At 44.9% G+C, this 19,733-nt stretch overlaps 1 protein-coding gene and 1 pseudogene across 1 annotated transcript in view; both read left to right on the top strand.

Annotated features, from left to right (window-relative positions):
• LOC124552302 (homeotic protein Sex combs reduced-like) overlaps positions 1–19,733 on the top strand; it is a 337,334-nt gene that overhangs the window by 87,041 nt on the left and 230,560 nt on the right. The window lies entirely within an intron of this gene.
• On the top strand, positions 19,402–19,519 carry LOC124552774 (annotated as a pseudogene).

A 19,733-nucleotide genomic window follows, 5' to 3' on the forward strand; every position in this document is an offset into this window, starting at 1 on the left:
TACCTGAACTAAGTTCATTCCTTCAAGTAATTTAACTTCTTTGATGAGAGCATCTATCTGTTTTTCATCACAGTAAAATTACATGTTGAGGGGAAGATCGTTCCTCCACATTCAGAAGGTGCTGCAAAACCACTTTTACCAGAACTTGAGGAACTTCTTACATCAATATCAAGACTTAATTTACTAGAAGTTGCCGAATTGAGTGAAGCTATAGAAAAAGCGACTAAATTTACCTGAGTCACCACTTATGCCTGTTGGGGCAATTGGTGCTTCACAAGCAGAGAATGATGAATCTATGGCAGCAAAAACAGTAAAGACGATATTTACTGTCAAACTTTCACAGTTTGATGAAAAACAGAAAGTTGCTCTCATCAAAGAAGTGAAGAACTTACTTGAAGGAATGGACTTAGTTCAGCCAAAAAGGTTTGTTGGAGAGTGCTCAAAAAAGAAAAAAAAAAAGAAAACCTCCGCCACACACCGTTGCGTGGCTTGCGAAGTATAAATGTAGATGTATCCTCAACTGTTGGTCTGTCTTCTCCTGTTTCAGCATCTACAGCTCTCTCTAGAATCATGGAAGCTGTTCTTTGATGTCTTAACACGTGTCCTAGGATACTGCCACTTTCGCTTCTCTGCGTTCTCCATCTGTTCCTCTCCTTGGCGATTCTGCAGTGAACGTCCGTATTTCTTATCAGCCGATTTAATTTTCAATATAACACCACATCTACAAAGCTTCGATTGTCTTTTCCCCATTTTTTCCAAACTCCGTGATACATACCCACGCAGTGCTGTGTTCCAAGCGTACGTTCTCAAATATTTCACCCTCACAGGGTGACAATTAGTGAACTACACGAAAAAGCGTAAATTAGTTACAAACTACAGCGTGCACACACTTCATTCAAAACGTAAACGCCACTACAGAGATTCTGGTTATGACATGTCCGATATGCCTGCCATCATTGGCGATGATGTGGCGCAGATGAATGGCGAAATTCTGCATGACCCGCTGAAGTTCCAGTATATCGAGGCTGTCGATGACCTCCTGAATGGCTGTTTTTAGCTCAGCGATGGTTTTGGTGTTACTGCCGTATACCTTGTCTAATATAGCCCCACAGAAAGGAGTGGCATGTGTTCAGATCTAGAGAACACTGCGGCCAATCGAGGCCCATGCCCATGCCAGAATGGCGTCCCCAAAATGCTCCTCCAGGACATCGAACACTCTCCTGCTTCTATGGTGTAGAGCTCAGTCTTGCATGAACCAAATCTTGTCTATCTCAGGGACACTTCTGGATTATCGGCATGAAACCATCTTCCCAAAGATTCACATATCTCTCGGCAGTCACAGTGCCATCAAGGAATATCGCTCCGATTATTCCATGATTGGACATTGCACACCACACTTTCGCCTGTCGAGGGTGGAGAGACTTCTCGATCGCGAAATGCGGATTTTGTGTCCCCAAAATGACCCAGTTTTGCTAATTGACGAACCCATCCAAATGAAACGGGGCTTCATCACTAAACCAAACCGTATATGCGCGTACTAATTCCCTTCATGCCCCGCGGCCAAGCGTGCAGTTACAACGTCCTAACGCAAACGGTTCAGAAGTTACGACGATTTTATCTCATATAGTTCAATAATTGTCACCCTGTATTATACTAATATACTTACTTTGACCAAGAATGCCCATTTTCCTACATCGTCTCCTTTTTATGTTCTCCTTGCTTCATGTCTCATGGGTTATATTGCAGAAAAGGTACCGGAATTCCTTCTAATTACCTGCTTTGTGGTCACCAATTTCCCTATTAAACCTATCGCTAGTCTCATTTCTTTAATGCTCAACCCCTTGTTTCTTTGGTTTCCTCATAGTCCCTATTCTGTACTTATTAGACTGCTCATTCCATTCAACAGCCATTCTACTTCACTTTCGCTGAGGTTAGCTACGTCATCCGCGAATCCTACTGTTGATATCCTTTCACCATGAATTTTAGTCCTTCTCCCAAACCTTTGTTTTCTATTTCCGTCGGCGGTTCTTCGACGTATAGATTAAACAGTTAGGGCGAAGTACTGCACCCTTGTCTTGCAACATTTTTAATAAGAGCACTTCTTGTAATCTTATTGTACACTCTGGTACATACTGTATATCACCCGTCTACATCTCCAACTTGCACCTGTTTTCTTGAAAATTTCGAACATCTTGCCGTATTTTACACAACTGGCCATTAAAATCGCTACACCAAGAAGAAATGCAGATGATAAACGGGTATTCATTGGACAAATATATTATACTAGAACTGACTTGCGATTACATTTTCACGCAATTTGGGTGCATAGATCCTGAGAAATCAGTACCCAGAACCACCACCTCTGGCCGTAATAACGGCCTGATACGCCTGGGCATTAAGTCAAACAGAGCTTGGATGGCGTGTACAGGTACAGCTGCCCATGCAGCTTCAACACGATACCACAGTTCATCAGAGGAGCGACTGGCGTATTGTGACGAGCCAGTTGCTCGGCCACCATTGACCAGACGTTTTCAGTTGGTGAGAGATCTGGAGAATGTGCTGGCCAGGGCAGCAGTCGAACATTTTCTGTATCCAGAAAGGCCCGTACAGGACCTGCAACATGCGATTGTGCATTATCCTGCTGAAATGTAGGGTTTCGCAGGGATCGAATGAAGGGTAGAGCCACTGGTCGTAACACATCTGAAATGTAAGGTCCACTGTTCAAAGTGCCGTCACTGCGAAAAAGAGGTGACCGAGGCGTGTAACCAATGGCACCCCATACCATCACGCCACGTGATATGCATGTATGACGAAGAATACGCGCTTCCAATGTGCGTTCACTGCGATGTCGCCAAAAACGGATGCGACCATCGTGATTCCGCAAACGGAACCTGGATTCATCCGAAAAAATGACGTTTTGCCATTCGTGCACCCAGGTTCGTCGTTGAGTACACCATCGCAGGCGCTCCTGACTGTGATACATCGTCAAGAGTAACCGAAGTCACGGCAGCCAAGCTGACAGTCCATGCTGCTGCAAACATCGTCGAACAGTTCGTGCAGATGGTTGTTGTCTTGCAACGTCCCCATCTGTTGACTCAGGGATCGAGACGTGGCTGCACGATCCGTTACAGCCATGCGGATAAGATGCCTGTCATCTCGGCTGCTAGTGATACGAGGCCGTTGGGATCCAGCAGGGCGTTCCGTATTACCCTCCTGAACCCACCGATTCCATATTCTGCTAATAGTCATTGGATCTCGACCAACGCGAGCAGCAATGTCGCGATACGATAAACCGCAATCGCGATAGGCTACAATCCGATCTTTATCAAAGTCGGAAACGTGATGGTTCGCATTTCTCCTCCTTACACGAGGCATCACACCAACGTTTCACCACGCAACGCCGGTCTACTGCAGTTTATGTATGAGAAATCGGTTGGAAACGTTCCTCATGTCAGCATGTTGTAGGCGTCGCAACCGGCGCCAACCTTGTGTGAATGCTCTGAAAAGCTAATCATCTGCACATCACAGCATATTATTTCTATCGGTTAAATTTCTCGTCTGTAGCACGTCATCTCCGTGGTGTAGCAATTCTAATGTGCAGTAGTGTACATTCTCAAAAAATATGATCTTGTGCCAATTAATTTAAACGATACTGTATATCTGCTTAATAAGCACCGACATAACTAATTAGGGAGATGTTGCAGATATGAGGCGCACAAGCATTCTTGTTTAGTTCTACCAATCTAGAAATCAGACTACTCATGCTGTGTTGGATTACATAGCACTAGCGTACCCATGTGTCACAGCGTACACAATTATTCGTACGTTTAGTCAGTGTTGCTTTTCTGTGAAATTTCTAAAATAAAATTTTGTAAACTATTAGTCCATTGTTTTAAAGTGAAGGCAGCTAGCACGAACGGACTGCTGGAAACCTCCCGAAATACAACAGGTAGCCAAGACAGTGGGTCGGCCACAAATTTATGAAATACGAAACAGCTGCGCTCTCAAAGCAAAGGACCAGGAATGTCTCGTCCACGGCGGGACCCCGGGAATGTCGCAGTTAGCGACACGGGATACTAATGTCCTACACGGAATTCTACTAAAAGTAGGGAGGCAGGGGGAGGGGGAGTTCAAACACGCAAGTCCACCGCGGGGGCGATCAATTAGAGCAGACTTGTAGAAGGAGAAAGATAGGCAGTGTACTGTGACAAAGAAATGTACGGTTATTTATTGCAGAAAAGCCGGCTGCTAATATATATTAACTTGCTATCGCATGATTCTCGAATATGACAGGAGTCGCGGTAGAGGGGTGGCAGCGATTTCGGTGGTGGGGGTAAGGGGGTGGGAAAAGTGAGGGTGGGGGGATTGGAGGGAGAGGTGGAGATAGCCGTATATATGAGCGACACGCAATCCTGCTTTTGTACAAATACCGCCGAGTATGATTTAAACGGGCAGATACGTGGCAGACGTCTCCGGCCAGATTTATAAGGTTTATTCCGGGGCATATCCGGCACGGAAGGCGCACCGCAAGTATACCGGCCCGGTTTGTAATGCGATGCATTCTCTAATCTCGGCCATCTCAGCCGATGGGCTGCGAACTAATTAGACGGGCAGATACCGGGGCCTAGCTCGCGCGTGTACCAAGATTCGGCTATCGGCGTGTCTGACATGCAGCCGCGAATCGCGTTCTGGTATCTCGGGTGAAAAGAACTCAATTTGGAACATGTGCTGTTCTTTAAATACTGTGCGACGCGGTTTTTTACCTGACAGCCATATACAGAAAGACTTCCGCTTTACCGCTGTGCCCTCCAGAAGTTTCACTCGTTCTGCCGAACATCGACTACTTTAATTTACACTGAGGAGACAAGAGTCAGGTGTAACCTCCCAATAACGTGTCAGACCACCTTTTGCCCTGATTACTGCAACAACTTGACGTGACATGACTTATCAAGTCCGATACAGACACATTGAGCCGTGCTGCCTCCGTTATTGTTGTTGTTGTTGTTGTTGTTGTTGTTGTGGTCTTCAGTCCAGAGACTGGTTTGATGCAGCTCTCCATGCTATTCTATCCTGTGCAAGCCTCTTCATCTCCCACTACCTACTGCAACCTACATCCTTCTGAATCTGCTTTTTGTATTCTTCTCTTGGTCTCCCTCTACGATTTTTATCCTCCACGCTGCCCTCCAATGCCAAACTGGTGATCCCTCAGAACATGTCCTACCAACCGGTCCCTTCTTCTTGTCAAGTTGTGCCACAAACTCCTCCCCAATTCTGTTCACTACCTCCTCATTAGTTATGTGATCTACCCATCTAATCTTCAGCATTATTCTGTAGCACCACACTTCGAAAGCTTCTATTCTCTCCTCGTCCAAACTATTTATCGTCCACGTTTCACTTCCATACAGAGCAGCACTCCATACAAATAATTTTGAGAAACGACTTCCTGACAAATCTATTCTCGATGTTAACAAATTTCTCGTCCTCAGAAACGCATTCCTTGCCATTGCCAGTCCACATTTTATATCCTCTATACTTCGACCACCATCAGTTATTTGGCTCCCCAAATAGCAAAACTCATTTACTACTTTAAGCATCTCATTTCCTAATATAATTCCCTCAGCATCATTCGAATTAATTCGACTGCATTCCATTATCCTCGTTTTGATTTTGTTGTTGATCATCTTATATCCTCCTTTCAAGACACTGTCCATTCCGTTCAGCTGATCTTCCAGGTCCTTTGCTGTCTCTGACAGAATTACAATGTCATCGGCGAACCTAAAAGTTATCTCATCTCTTCTCCATGGCAAAATTTTGTACATGGCTGCACGTTCAGAGACCGTGAATAGTTACAATTAAAAGAAAAACAGCCCTCGGTCACTATTTTTAACAAATTAACCTGGTTGTATATATACTAAGATGGTATCTATTCTTTCGGACATGTCCGTCGTACAATGATATAATTTTGTTGATACATTCTGTGATATATGAGAATACTGTATAAAAATTGTTTCGCGATAACAGTTAGTAGTAAAGAAGTAATAGATTAAAATGTCGTGCCTCATCTGGCAGTTTTACTGCATGAAGATGCAAAAATATGGTAAGCGATAAACTTTTTTTTCCTTTCATCGTTTTAGGGGATTGTCAGCGAGGAAAAGTTTCACGAAGGTTTGGAATAGTGTGTAAAGTCTGTTGGAAGTCACCAAGTGCTCTTAGTCAACTAGTGAATGACTGACTCTTAGCTACTCATGCTTCCTGCGCTACACTGCGTTTTCAGCCCCACACTTTGATACCCAGTTCTTACCCCCCAGATCGATGACTTCCAGACGGTGAGTGATGTGTGTGCAAGTATGTTGAAATCGGTCCAGTTATTTAGGAGGTAATGTGGAAAATAATACATATATACTTACATCCGTTATTATAATTTATGTATTTATAGGGTTACTTCTTGTATTAATCGTTGACATTTCTTTCTCCAACAAAAAAATCTTAAATAGTGGTTGGTTCATAATGTTTAGAGGTTTTCAAGAAATTCAGCGTCTTTGGCACAGTGGTATAATCTCCGTTCTGAAATTCATCTCGACTGAGAGGTTTTACAGCAGAAACGTAATACCTTGCAATTTGGGCTCCGGGCACACGTAACAGATTACGAAACGTACTGCTTAATTCTGACACGGCATTTAACAGTTGCCCGTTTGCCCCAGAAACCTACTTCTGTGCCTACCCCGTTCACAAATACAGAAGCGGGTTTAATCTGCCGCCGGCAACTTGAAATTCGCCGAACATCGCGTCCTCTCTGGTGAAAGTCCTCAGGATTGAACAGCTGAGGTGACTCGTTTGCATTCCCCGTACATCACCGTTGTGAGGTCTTACACTCACGAATGCTTTCAGCGCTATCAGAATCAAGTGTCCACAAATGTTTGCATCAATTCTGGTTTTAAATGCTGCGGAATACCGCAGCACTTACGGTCTTACGTCCTCATCTCGTGCTGTATTAGGAGCGACCGGCCCTACGATTGCGAAAAGGGCGACATGAATAAATAATGTAATAATCATTTACATTAACATCCAGCATTCTATTAATACTTGAGGGGTAGCTATGACGTTTTAATCGTCACCTCGAAAAATAAATTTCTTCAATCGTTTCTAATATTTTATTTTCAGGAACATGTCTGCACTTACCGCGTAGTATAGATTCAAGGAAGACTCACCTACATTTACAGGGTTTTAATATTCAGAGAAAGCATTCGACAATGTTGCACCGAATATATTCATTGACATTTTCTGGAATGGGCAAACTACGTCCCAAGAAATTTCTTTTAAAAAGACTTACATGGAAGAGCTTGCAACCAAGGTCGTTCAACAGCATTCACTGATTAATTTCTTACACAACGTATATTCATTGTAACCAATTCAGCTAAAAAATTAATCAATTAAAGAAGCTTACTTTAAGCCACCAGTCAATTCAGAATTTGTTTTACCAGTCTAAAAACAATGAATTGTGAGTAATTAAAAACATCAAAATCGAGATTAACAAATTGATTAATTCTTAGAATAAAACCGTACACCAAAATTCCTTTCTTTAAAATAAATCAAATCATTTACCACGGGGAAGCAACCAGCATCTGAACCACAAAGAGACGAATAAAAAATTGCGCATTTAAGAAATTTAACTGGATCAAAATCAGAAGAATAAATGACATTTGACCAACAAAATAGCCTTACAGAAATATGAGCCGCAACAACACATTATCAAGGACGGCTCAGATACATACAACAGTTAATCAACGCAGTAACAGATCAGGTACAAGAACGTGAAACAGCACAGTAAGCAACTTCATGGAACATGAAAACTAAAGCTTTAGTTATTACATGAAATACGAGGTGTAGCCAAAAGTAAAGGGACTTTTGAGAAAAGGAATATTTATGCGAATGATAAAAAAAATGAAACATAAACTATGTTTCTACATAAACTCCCTGCACTTCAATGCACTTTGTCCAGCGTTCCACAAGTTTTTGATTCCGTCGGAAAAAGCGTTTTTGTTGCACCTATAGCCGATTTTGCACCGCATCAGCGACTGCTGCATAGCTTGCAAAACTCCCCCTGAGCACCTCCTTCAATGGTCCAAGCATATGGAAATCCCTTGAAGCCATGTGTAGACTGTATGGTGGCTGTTCTAACAATTCAAATTCGAACTCCTTCATTGTTTCGGCGTCCATTTGGCAGATTGTAGCCAAGCGTTATCTTCCTGCGGGGTGACACCTTTTCGCAGTTTTCAGCAACCTTTAGATCTGATTTCAGGTTTCAGTTCGCAACACATCACTGTCCACATTGTCGTCTCTTGGGCTGAAATGAATGGCTACCAACCTTCATGTCTCAGAATAGTGTCAAAACAATCTTACCAGCTGATCGTTGACGTTTAACTTTCTTAACTTCTAGTGATGATAGGTGTCTCCAATCCACGCTCGCAGCCTTACTTTCCGGTTCGTGATTATGCACCCACATTTCGTCTACATTAACTATTTGCTATAAAAATCTATCTCCCCTGCGTTGACAACCGACCAAATGATTACGAGAGACGCCCATCCTTTCCACCTGATGCTGTGCTGGCAGTTCTTTTGGTACCCAACTTGCACATACTTTCCGAAAATTTAGCCTTTGGTGTAAGACGGAATACGCTTTACCACGACTGATATGTAAAGTATTGGCTATTTCGTCCACTGTGGTTCGTCTTTTTTCCATCACCATACCTTGAACAACTTAAAGTAGTCCTCAGTTTTTGCCGTCGATGGCTTGTATTTCCTCGTCACATACAGAAATTCTCTTTTATTTGAAGAGCTCTATCCATTCGTAGATCTAGCTTCTCAGTAAACTCCTGTCACCACACTGCGCTTCCATTCGACGAATAATTTCCGCAGGCATAACACCTTCCGCAAACGAAAAGCGAATCATTGCCCCCATTTCCTTCTTGGTGTAGATCGCAAAAGAAGTTGCCATGTTTTACGGTCTGCTACAATACAACAACTAACGCGGGAACAAGAGTGACAGGTTGTGTACAATTGGAAAATGGTTCAAATGGCTCTGAGCACGTTGGGACTTAACATCTGAGGTTCAAATGGCTCTGAGCACGTAACATCTATTGTCATCAGTCCCCTAGAACTTGGAACTACTTAAACCTAACTAACCTAAGGACATCACACAACACACAGTCATCACGAGGCAGAGAAAATCTCTGACCCCGCCGGGAATCGAACCCGGAAACCCGGGCGTGGAAAGCGAGAACGCTACCGCACGACCACGAGCTGCGGACTAACATCTGAGGTCAGCAGTCCCCGAGAACTTAGAACTACGTAAACCTAACTAACCTAAGGACATCACGCACATCCATGCCCGAGGCAGGATTCGAACCAGCGACCGTAGCAGCAGCGCGGTTCCGGACTGAAGCGCCTAGAGCCGCTCGGCCTCAACGGCCGGCTAGAATTGTTGCATACGACAATACTTCAGCCCTGGTTATTGGCAGTGTTACAAGGCTTTTCGGTGAGAAATTGCAAAAGTCCCTTTATTTTTTGACTTTCAATCGTATTAAAGGTCCCAGGTGAATTTAAAACCGCGATAAGGAAAAGCTTAACTCCACACATTAGTTCCATGGACTGGTTGGAACAGGCTTAGTATACAGACGGAGCCCCTGGGATGATCACACACGAGGTGTGTTGCCCGATGTCTGGGTGTCCCTTGCGAACCGCAGGTGTGCGGGCTGCGCAACGCAACCCTCTCAGCGACCCAAGCGTGGACAGGTAACCCAAGCAAGATGACCACGCACACGGAAGCACATACAACCAGTGCGGGAGGCAGACCTAGGGTACAAAAACTTGTTAGTCGAAGTACATGACGAAAAACTCGCATTAACTTCATAGACCAAATTTAAACTACAGTATAAATATTAAATTATCATAAGCAGTATCTTGCACCACTCCACCATTCTTAGGTCTGATCCAGTGTAGTCAATCACCCGAAATACCTGGCCTTACTTCCTTGAAACCTCAATAACATGAATGACCTTACAAACACAATAAAATGCAATTAATCTGATGACTAGACGGAGCATTAAATTTACAAAAATCTTAAATTTCGAATAAAATGTTAACCGGGTTACAAGTTTTCTTCACCAGTAGCTGCAATGCTATGCAACATGCTATGCGTAAAATTTCAAAACTTAAAACAAGGCGAATTAACGAACTTCCAGCATGCTAATTGTAGGTCAGGAACTTCTGTTATTCAGTACAACGAAAACCCAGCCAAAGTTGAAAATTTTTTTACATCACTCGATGACTAGTTTAGGGCCGTGACCCTTTTTCAAATCATTATATGGCGCTGAAAACTAAATTTACACTCATGTAGAGTATAGGTAATACCAAAATTTTTAGAAACGTTCCAAAAACACAGAACATATCGTTTCAAGACTTAAGTAAAGCTACAGCATAGGCTGTTTGATTCTAAAAAATAAATAAATAAATAAATAAATAAAGGCTTACAATAGAGATACTTCCTGTAGTTGACGTCTTCATTATTTTAATACGCTGCTCAACGAATGTTTCGAATACTATCATAAAATGTAGTCTACGATACTAGAGTTCTCATTGACGTAGGCACTTCATGCAATATCCAGTCAGAGCCCATATGCTGGATGGTGTCTACAACTGGCATGCTTTGCGGTCGTTTCCCAGTCATCCAGTCATGTAAACATTTCACTTCCACAGCCGCACACTTCCACAGCCGGGCAGTGCGGTATCAACAACAGCTTCATTCAGATTGTGTTCAGCACGGTAGTAACATGCCACGTACTGACATACAACACTTTGGTGTAGTCAGGATAGTGGCTTTATTCTCAGCAGGTCATACACAGCAAGATGTCGCTGATATGTTTTACATGTCATTCAAAGTGGTGTGTCTAAGCTGTGGAGAAAGTACAAAGAGACGGGAAATGTGAACGATGGACCTCGCAGTGGACATCCTCGTATGACGACACCAATGCAGGGTCGATTCCTCCAACTTTCGGCTCGCAGGGTCCCATCATAAACTACCAGAAATATTGGAAATGACTTCTCCCGGTCAGCAGGGATTCGTGTCTCAGGCCGAAGAGTGCGTAGAAGATTGCTTCAGGGTGGTCTTCGTTCCAGAATACGGATGACAAGTTTTGCACTGCACGGAACCGACGCAATCGACAGACCTGGTCTCTCGTAACATTCGACCTCAGCAGAATGGGGTAATGTCATGTTTGCTGACGAGACCAGGATTGGTTTGTGACCAGACACTAGGCGTGTTAGGGTTTAGAGAGGCGGTAGCTGACACCATGAACGCCGATACGTTCAAGGAGTCCATCTATTTGCAGCTAGGAATGTAATGTTCTGGGCAGCAACAATGATAGGACGGCAGACTCCTCTAAATCCCATCTACGACAACTTAACCGGTCGCCTGCACGTCTAACAGGTCAAACAAACGATTGTAAGGTGCTACAGACATGAAGTCAGTGACAACTCCATCCTAGTCGATGATGCAAGACCGCACCACAGTCTACCATCAACCGAATGCACCGGCCAGCGTAGTCCCCAGACGTGAATGCAATTAAGCATGCATGGGACATGTTGAAGGTGGCCATTGCACAGCGTCTGAATACCTTGACAATCTTCAGGACCTCATTGAAGCTGCCATTGAGGAGTGGGACCTCATACTCGGAGGGAAACTTGATGATATCATCCAGAGCATGCTTCGGAGAGAGGAAGAACTCATATGTGTATGCGGGGAGGACGTATTCACTACTCAAGTCTGACAATCATTATCGTTAGATAAAGATTTTCGCTGCTTTTGTTTTCAAGACGTATACTTCGTTTTGTACAGATTTTTTGTAGCTAAGCAAAATCGTTCTTGTCTTCAGAAGAAAAAAAATGCTTCAGATGGCTCTGAGCACTATGGGACTTAACTTCCGAGGTCATCAGCCCCTAGAACTTAGAACTTAAACCTAACTAACCTAAGGACACCCCGGCCAGCTTCAGAAGAAATTAAACTGGAAATTTGTGGTAAGTTCCTATGGGACCAAACTGCAGACGTCATCGGTCAATAAGCTTACACACTACTTAATCTGATTTAAACTAACATACACTAAGGACAACATACACACACTAACTCACGCTAACACACAGACACCCATGCCCGAGGGAGGACTCGAACCTCCGACGGGGTCAGCCGCGCGAACCGTGATACGGTGCCAGAGACCGCGTGGCTACCCCGAGCGGTTATTTTCTTAATAAGATACCGTACAAATCTCATTGGGTGTCCGAAAAGAATTCGTTGTAGTAGCCGGCCGGAGTGGCCAAACGGTTCTAGGCGCTACAGTGTGGAACTGCATGACCACTACGGTGGCAGGTTCGAATCCTGCCTCGGGTATGGATGTGTGTGCTGTCCTTAGGTTAGTTAGGTTTAAGTAGTTTTAAGTTCTAGGGGACTGATGACCTCACAAGTTAAGCCCCATAGTGGTCAGAGACATTTGAACCATTTTTTCTTTGTAGTAAACTCTGATTTCCAAACCTTTGTTGATGTGTGTACTATGCTTTCGTACACCATGTTGATGACTGTTTGTTCTTAAGACCTGAAGATGGTGAAATGTACCACCGAAACCGGCCGTAAACATACAAAAGTAATACAGCTGAAGTCATCGTCATTATTGCACGTGAAGATGGTGAAGGTCCAGACGCAAGTAATCCAGCGCCTTTCCTTTCCCGTGACGACCAGCTGTGTTGGCAACACTCGTGTGTTCCGCAGTCCTGATGTCAGATGAGGAGCTGATTGTTTTATCGCCCGACAGCTGCTCCGATGCAAGCACACAGAGTTCCACGCCGCCTGTTCGACCACCGCGGGATTCGTACAGAAGAAGCGAGTCCAGAGGGACCATTGTTTGGCAGCAGACGATGGGCCGCAAACACACGTCGATCCGATACGCCGCGAAAATAGGCGCACGCACACACGCGCCCACACACACACACACACACACACACACACACACACACACACACACACGATGAGTTTGGGGTCCTTGTCCGAGTCTGATGTTCTCCGGTTTTATGATTGGCGCTCGTCAGTCAGTCGGAGTTATAAAAAGAGATGTTCGCCGCAATATCAAGTTACTTTTGGTCAACAGAAAAGAATTAATATCGCTTACATACCGAGTGCAAGAACAATGGCGGCTCGAACAGAATTTCAGTGCCATCAACATTTGAATTTAGAGAACGCTTATGACAGTGTTAATTGGAATACGCTTTTTGAAATTTTGAAGCTAGCAGGGATGAAGTACAGGGGGGTGAGGGGCAGCTTTCCTTGCGCAGAAACCAGACTTTAAGAATCGAAGGACGAGAAAAAGGAAGGAGGAGGAAAGTATGGTATCAGCATGACTATTGTCAAGAGACGACGTGATTTAGCTTGTCTTCGCCGATTGTTTACAAATCACTGGATTTGACGGAAGGTCCAGAGATTTGACCACACTTAGCTTTTATTTCTCTGAGGAAAGCGTAAAGGCGGTATTTTCAAGTACATACGCAGGACATCCGAACACACAAAGCGACGTGTTATTACTGCTGCCTGTATTGAAATTCCTGATGCAGTGCTACAAAGTGTGTATCGGAGTTTACATGGCAGTCTCCAAGTTTGTATTGAAACTGGATGGTCTCATTATTTTTCGTAATTGTTAAAGATGTATGGTCACAATTCGAGATATATATTCTCCAACCGATGTTCTACATGTGAAAATGACGACGTAGTTGGTTGGAACCGGTAATGTAGACCCTTTTCTAAAGAAAAATTTTATGTACTATGACTATGGTTTCACTACTGTAGTGTCAAATAAACGTTTAACTTATATAAGAGTTATTAGCATATTGCAGCCCCGTCAGCAACTCTAATAGACTAATATATTGAAAAATCCACCTCAGTTGCGAAAATTTTCTGATCTTTACCCAGGTTTCGGCTAGATTAATCTAGGCTTCTTCAGAAGCATAAAATTACTATAATATGCCAGTTTTAATTTTTAATGTTGACTGTGCCTTACTCTGGCATGTTATAGTAATTTTATGCTTCCATAGGAGGCTAGATTAATCTAGCCGAAACCTGGGTAAAGACCAGAAAACTTTCGAAACTGAGGCGGATTTTTAAATATATTATTTAACTTATATTATAGTCAGACTCCTTTATGGGACCGCCAGGATAGCCGAGAGCGCTAACGCGCCGTTTCTTGGACACGGGTAGGAGCGCCGGCCCCGTATCGAATCCGCCCGGCGGATTAATGACGACGGCCGGTGTGCCGCCCAGCCTGAATGTGGTTTTCAGGCGGTTTTCCACATCCTACTAGGTGAATACTGGGCTGGTCCCCACGTCCCGCCTCAGTTACACGACTCACAGACATTTGAAACACATTCACACTATTTCACGATTTACACTAGACGCAGACAGCTGGGGTACACTATGTCCATTCTGGGGGGTACGGGGTGGCGGCAGGAGGCATCCGGCCAACCCTTACAATTAACATGCCAAATCCAGCTGACCGTGGCCGACCCTGTGTAACCGTGGGACAAGGCGCAATCGCTAGGTAGAATAGTCAGACTCCTTTATGACAATTATTTCGGAATATAGAAACATTTTTATAATATCCATGGATATTGGTTCCCGTGATCTCGTATACACGATTATGTTGCCTGCGCCTCCGCTGCCCTCTACTACAGTCAGTAGCACCTGCTATTTCAGAAGTGTTTGGAGAAAGTGCTCGGCACACGGCACTATTTAGCTCCGGCAGACTGACAGCGCTGTCCTAGCCGTTCAGTATGCAGACGCCACTCCGCCACTGGTCGAGAGCTGTATTCTGCAGCGTCCGCACTCGCGGAGTGCCGCCGATTAATTCAGCCTTATTTACGTCGGCGGCCAGGCTGCAGTTGCGACACCCGGCGTTCCGCGGCTTCTCGGGTCGCCTATCCGGGTCACGTAGAGCTCTGCGTTCGCGGTCCCCGCACGCCACTTCTTGCATTCATGTCACCGCTCCGGTGGCCCAAACATTTTACTAGTGTTCCTAAATAACTAGGTTCACTACCCGGCTTACAAGGGGACGCTCCATACTGTAGATCACGGATTTTGATGCGCTTGAAATATGTTGTAGAGGCATGTCCGAAAGAACAGACACCATATCCATATAAGTATATAGGTCTGCCAATACCGGCCATGACCTTCCTCTTCTGTGCGGATTCACACGTATTACCCGAACGCTTATGGGACTTAGTAAGAATGTCTTGCACGAGTAATGAGTGTGTTGGGTAGGGACACTACGAATGTAGTATGTGGACATACAAGGTGAGAAAGTGGGTCTCGCGGGAGGCGTGCGCGAGATAGTCCTTGCAGTCGCACTAACCTCTGTGCCCTCGGTGGCTCAGATGGATAGTGTGTGTGCCATGTAAGCAGGAGATCCCGGGTTTGAGTCTCGGTCGGGGCACACATTTTCACCTCTCCTCTTCGATATATATCCCCCCGTCAGCAGCTGAAGGTATTAATATATAATTCTAATTTCGGAAATTGTTATGTCCGGCTACTTTGTGACCATTTGCAGTCATTCACGGACTTCCCGTATGCAACCAATGATGAAATTTTTATGGGTGGCAATGCGCCATGTCACCGGGGCACAGTTGTTCACGATTGATCTGAAGAACGTTCTTGACAGTTCGAGAGAATCAACTGATCGCCGGACATTAATCTTATGGAATATTTATGGGACAGATTCGAGAGCTCAGTTCATGCACAAAATCCTTCATGGCAACACTTTCGCAGTTATGGACGGATTCTGAGGCAGCATGGCTCAATATTCCTGCAGTGGTCTTCTAGAGACTTGTTGAGTCCATACAAAGTAGAGTTGCTGCAAAAGTAAGTCCGACATGAAATTAGGACGTATTGCATGACTTTTGTCGCCTCATTGTATTAATATCCTACATACGGGGGTCGTAACCCTATGTCTTTCCGTTTCTCCGACCTCCGGACTGAGGTGGCTAGTCACGTTACACTGCCCGACAAAAAGGTGAAGAACTGTTGGGGGGTGGGGGAGGGGGGGGGGAGGAGGAAACGTAACGGAACTTCACAGGTTGAGTGGGCATGTGATGTTGCTGCAGCGATTACAAAATCGAGCCAAATTTACAAATAACTTGCCAGTATGAGACCAAAATATCAATGTGACCCTGCAGCCTTCCCACTCCTCCCCCCTCCATAATATACAGGATGAGTCACCTAACGTTACCGCTGGATATATTTCGTAAACCACATCAAATACTGACGAACCGATTCCACAGACCGAACGTGAGGAGAGGGGCTAGTGTAATTGTTTAATACAAACCATACAAAAATGCACGGAAGTATGTTTTTTAACACAAACCTACGTTTTTTTTAAATGGAACCACGTTAGTTTTGTTAGCACAGCTGAACATATAAACGAATACGTAATCAGTGCCGTTTGTTGCATTGTAAAATGTTAATTACATCCGGAGATATTGTAACCTAAAGTTGACGCTTGAGTACCACTCCTCCGCTGTTCGATCGTGTGTATCGGAGAGCACTGCAACATACATCGCGTTTCTACAGAATGATCTGCCAACGTTGCTCGAAAATGTCCCATTGGAAACGCGTCGACGTATTTGGTATCAGCATGATGGTGCACGTGCACATTCCGCAATTAACACTAGGCTGATCCCTGACAGGATGTTCGACGGGCGTTTCATAGTACGTGGAGGACGCATAAACTGGCCAGCCCGTTTTCCTGATCTTACACCTCTGGACTTCTTTCTGTGGGGTACGTTAAAGGAGAATGTGTACCGTGATGTGCCTACAAGCCCAGAGGATATGAAACGACGTACTGTGGCAGCCTGCGGCGACATTACACCAGATGTACTGCGGCGTGTACGACATTCATTACACCAGAGATTGCAGTTGTGTGCAGCAAATGATGGCCACCACATTGAACATCTATTGGCCTGACATGTCGGGACACACTCTATTCCACTCCGTAATTGAAAACGGAAACCACGTGTGTACGTGTAGCTCACCCCTCATGGTAATGTACATGTGCGTCAGTGAAAAAGACCAATAAAAAGGTGTTAGCATGCGGACGTAATGCGCTGTTCCAGTCTCTTCTGTACCTAAGGTCCATCACCGTTCCCTTTGGATCCCTACGTAATTCGGTGCTCTCCGATGCACACGATCGAACAGCGGAGGAGTGGTACTCAAGCGTCAACTTTGGGTTACAATATCTCCGGATGTAATTAACATTTTACAATGCAACAAACGGCACTGATTAAATATTTGTTTATATGTTCAGATGTTCTAACAAAACTAACGTGGTTCCATTTACAAAAACGTAGGTTTGTGTTAAAAAACATACTTCCGTGCATTTTTGTATGGTTTGTATTATAAACAATTACACTAGCCCCTCTCCTCACGTTCGGTCTGTGGAATCGGTTCGTCAGTATTTGATGTGGTTTACGAAATACATCCAGCGGTAACGTTAGGTGACTCACCCTGTATACTCTGATTCGGTTGTAAAGGAAATCATAAACACATTGATTCCTTCCCCTTGAGGCAAGCCAGCTTACAACTGTTGTAAATGATTTTTCATACGCGGATACCCGCACTCGGCCAGATTTAATGTCCAAGCTCGTCGCTGCACGGGATTAGCCGAGCAGTCGAGGGCGCTGCAGTCATGGACTGTGCGGTTGATCCCGGCGGAGGTTGAGTCCTCCCTCGCGCATGGGTGTGTGTGTTTGTCGTTAGGATAATTTAGGTTAAGTAGTGTGTAAGCTTAGGGACTGATGGCCTTAGCAGTTAAGTCCCGTAAGACTTCACACACATTTGAACATTTTCCAAGCTCGTCCTACACATCTATCGGGGACAGAATTTGGGATCTTTCTGACCGCGGGAGTAACTGAACATCACACAGTTCATAGAAACACTTGTTGTGGGGATGAGCATTGTCGTGTTGGAAATTGGCACCACGACACTGTCCCGCAAGAGGTTACACGTGAGAAAGCAGCATATCTGTGACGAATCGTTGTCATCAGAGCTTCCTCAATCACCATCAGTCGTGCCCTGTCATACTCTTTGGCTCCCGACATCGTAACGCTGTCCTCTTCGAAACATGTAGTGCAGAACCACGATTCATTGCTGAACGTAATGCGACGTCAGTCATCGTCAGTGTATACTTTCCAGTTACGGTACCACTCCAAACGCAGCTGTGTCTCGTGCTGCTCACGGCAGCTTGCGGTTGGTACGGTGTTTCCCGGGTTACCCCGCTGCTAGTCTGGGCCCCATGGCGCGAGAGCCCGTTACCCGTTCTTTGACACAGATGCAGATGAGAAGCCTTACGATATGCTTGGTGCACAATTTGGCGATCGACTCTTGTGGTGGCCAGACATTGTCGACTATACCCTGATGACGACTATCCCTGTCGTCCCGCTTCCATGAAATCCAACAATGGACCACTGTCACATGAGAATGCTGAAATAGAACTGTAATAGCTGTAAAGATACTACCTAAAGAGCTATATCAAAAGTTGTGCCGGACCGGGAATTGAACCTGGATTTCCCGCTTACTGCAAGCGGTCACCTTACCACAGGCTATCCGAGCACGCTCCCCGGACCGACCCAACTTCGATAAGTCACGCACCTATCTATTTCTTCTCATAGATTATTAATTCATTTACCCGCACTTGCACACCTTGTGATTCTCGTGTGGGTATTAGAACCAAGACAATGAGAAGTCGCAGATTATCGTTTTCATTTTCGTCACAGGCCCGTCTGAGAAGAAATAGACAGGTACGTGACATGTGGAAGTTTGGGTGTAGCCGGGAGTCGTGTACGGATAGCCAAATGGTAAGGCCACCGGCTTCGAGTCCCGGTCCGGCGCAAATATTCATTCGTCGCTAGTACATTTACTCCCATTATGGTTGAATTAATTTCAATATTCAAAACTGGAGTCAACACATATATACATCCGAATGTCCCAGTCGGCCAAATGGAGACCGGAAATAAGGCCCATTTCAAACGGTGTCAGATGCTGATAATGCTTTCTCATACTAGCACGTGGTATCTCTGTGTTCTTCAGCGATCACTCAACAGCTGCTTCTATTAAAGCCCTTTTGATAACGTACCACGCCTTGTAACAACACTGAACACGGACAAGACTAACGCACCCTATTGGCTATTCCTGTCACAGAGAATTGCAACTCTATAATCATTTACATAACCTCCGAGGATGTATACGTGAACGAAGCTACGTCGACATCAGACGATGTGTTGTAGATGCCTAACCTTTTTTTGTCAGGTAGTGTATACTGTGCTAACGGCTTTGCCGCAGTGCTAACACCGGTTCACGTCAGATCACCGAAGTTAAGCACTGCCGGGCTGGGGTAGCACTTGGATGGGTGACCATCCAGTCTGCCGAGCGCTGTTGGCAAGGGTGGTGCACTCAGCCCTTGTGAGGCAAACTAAGGAGGTTCTTGATTGAGAAGTAGCGGCTCCAGTCTCGTAAACTGATATACGGTCGGGAGGGCGATGTGCTGACCACATGCCCCTCCATATCCGCATCCAAACGGCTGTGGGCTGAGGATGACACGGCGGCCGGTCGGTACCATTGGGACGTCCAAGGCCCCTTCGGAGTTTAGTTTTAG

The sequence above is a fragment of the Schistocerca americana genome, chromosome 10, assembly GCF_021461395.2.
Source record: "Schistocerca americana isolate TAMUIC-IGC-003095 chromosome 10, iqSchAmer2.1, whole genome shotgun sequence".
Classification (NCBI taxonomy): Eukaryota; Metazoa; Arthropoda; class Insecta; order Orthoptera; family Acrididae; genus Schistocerca; species Schistocerca americana.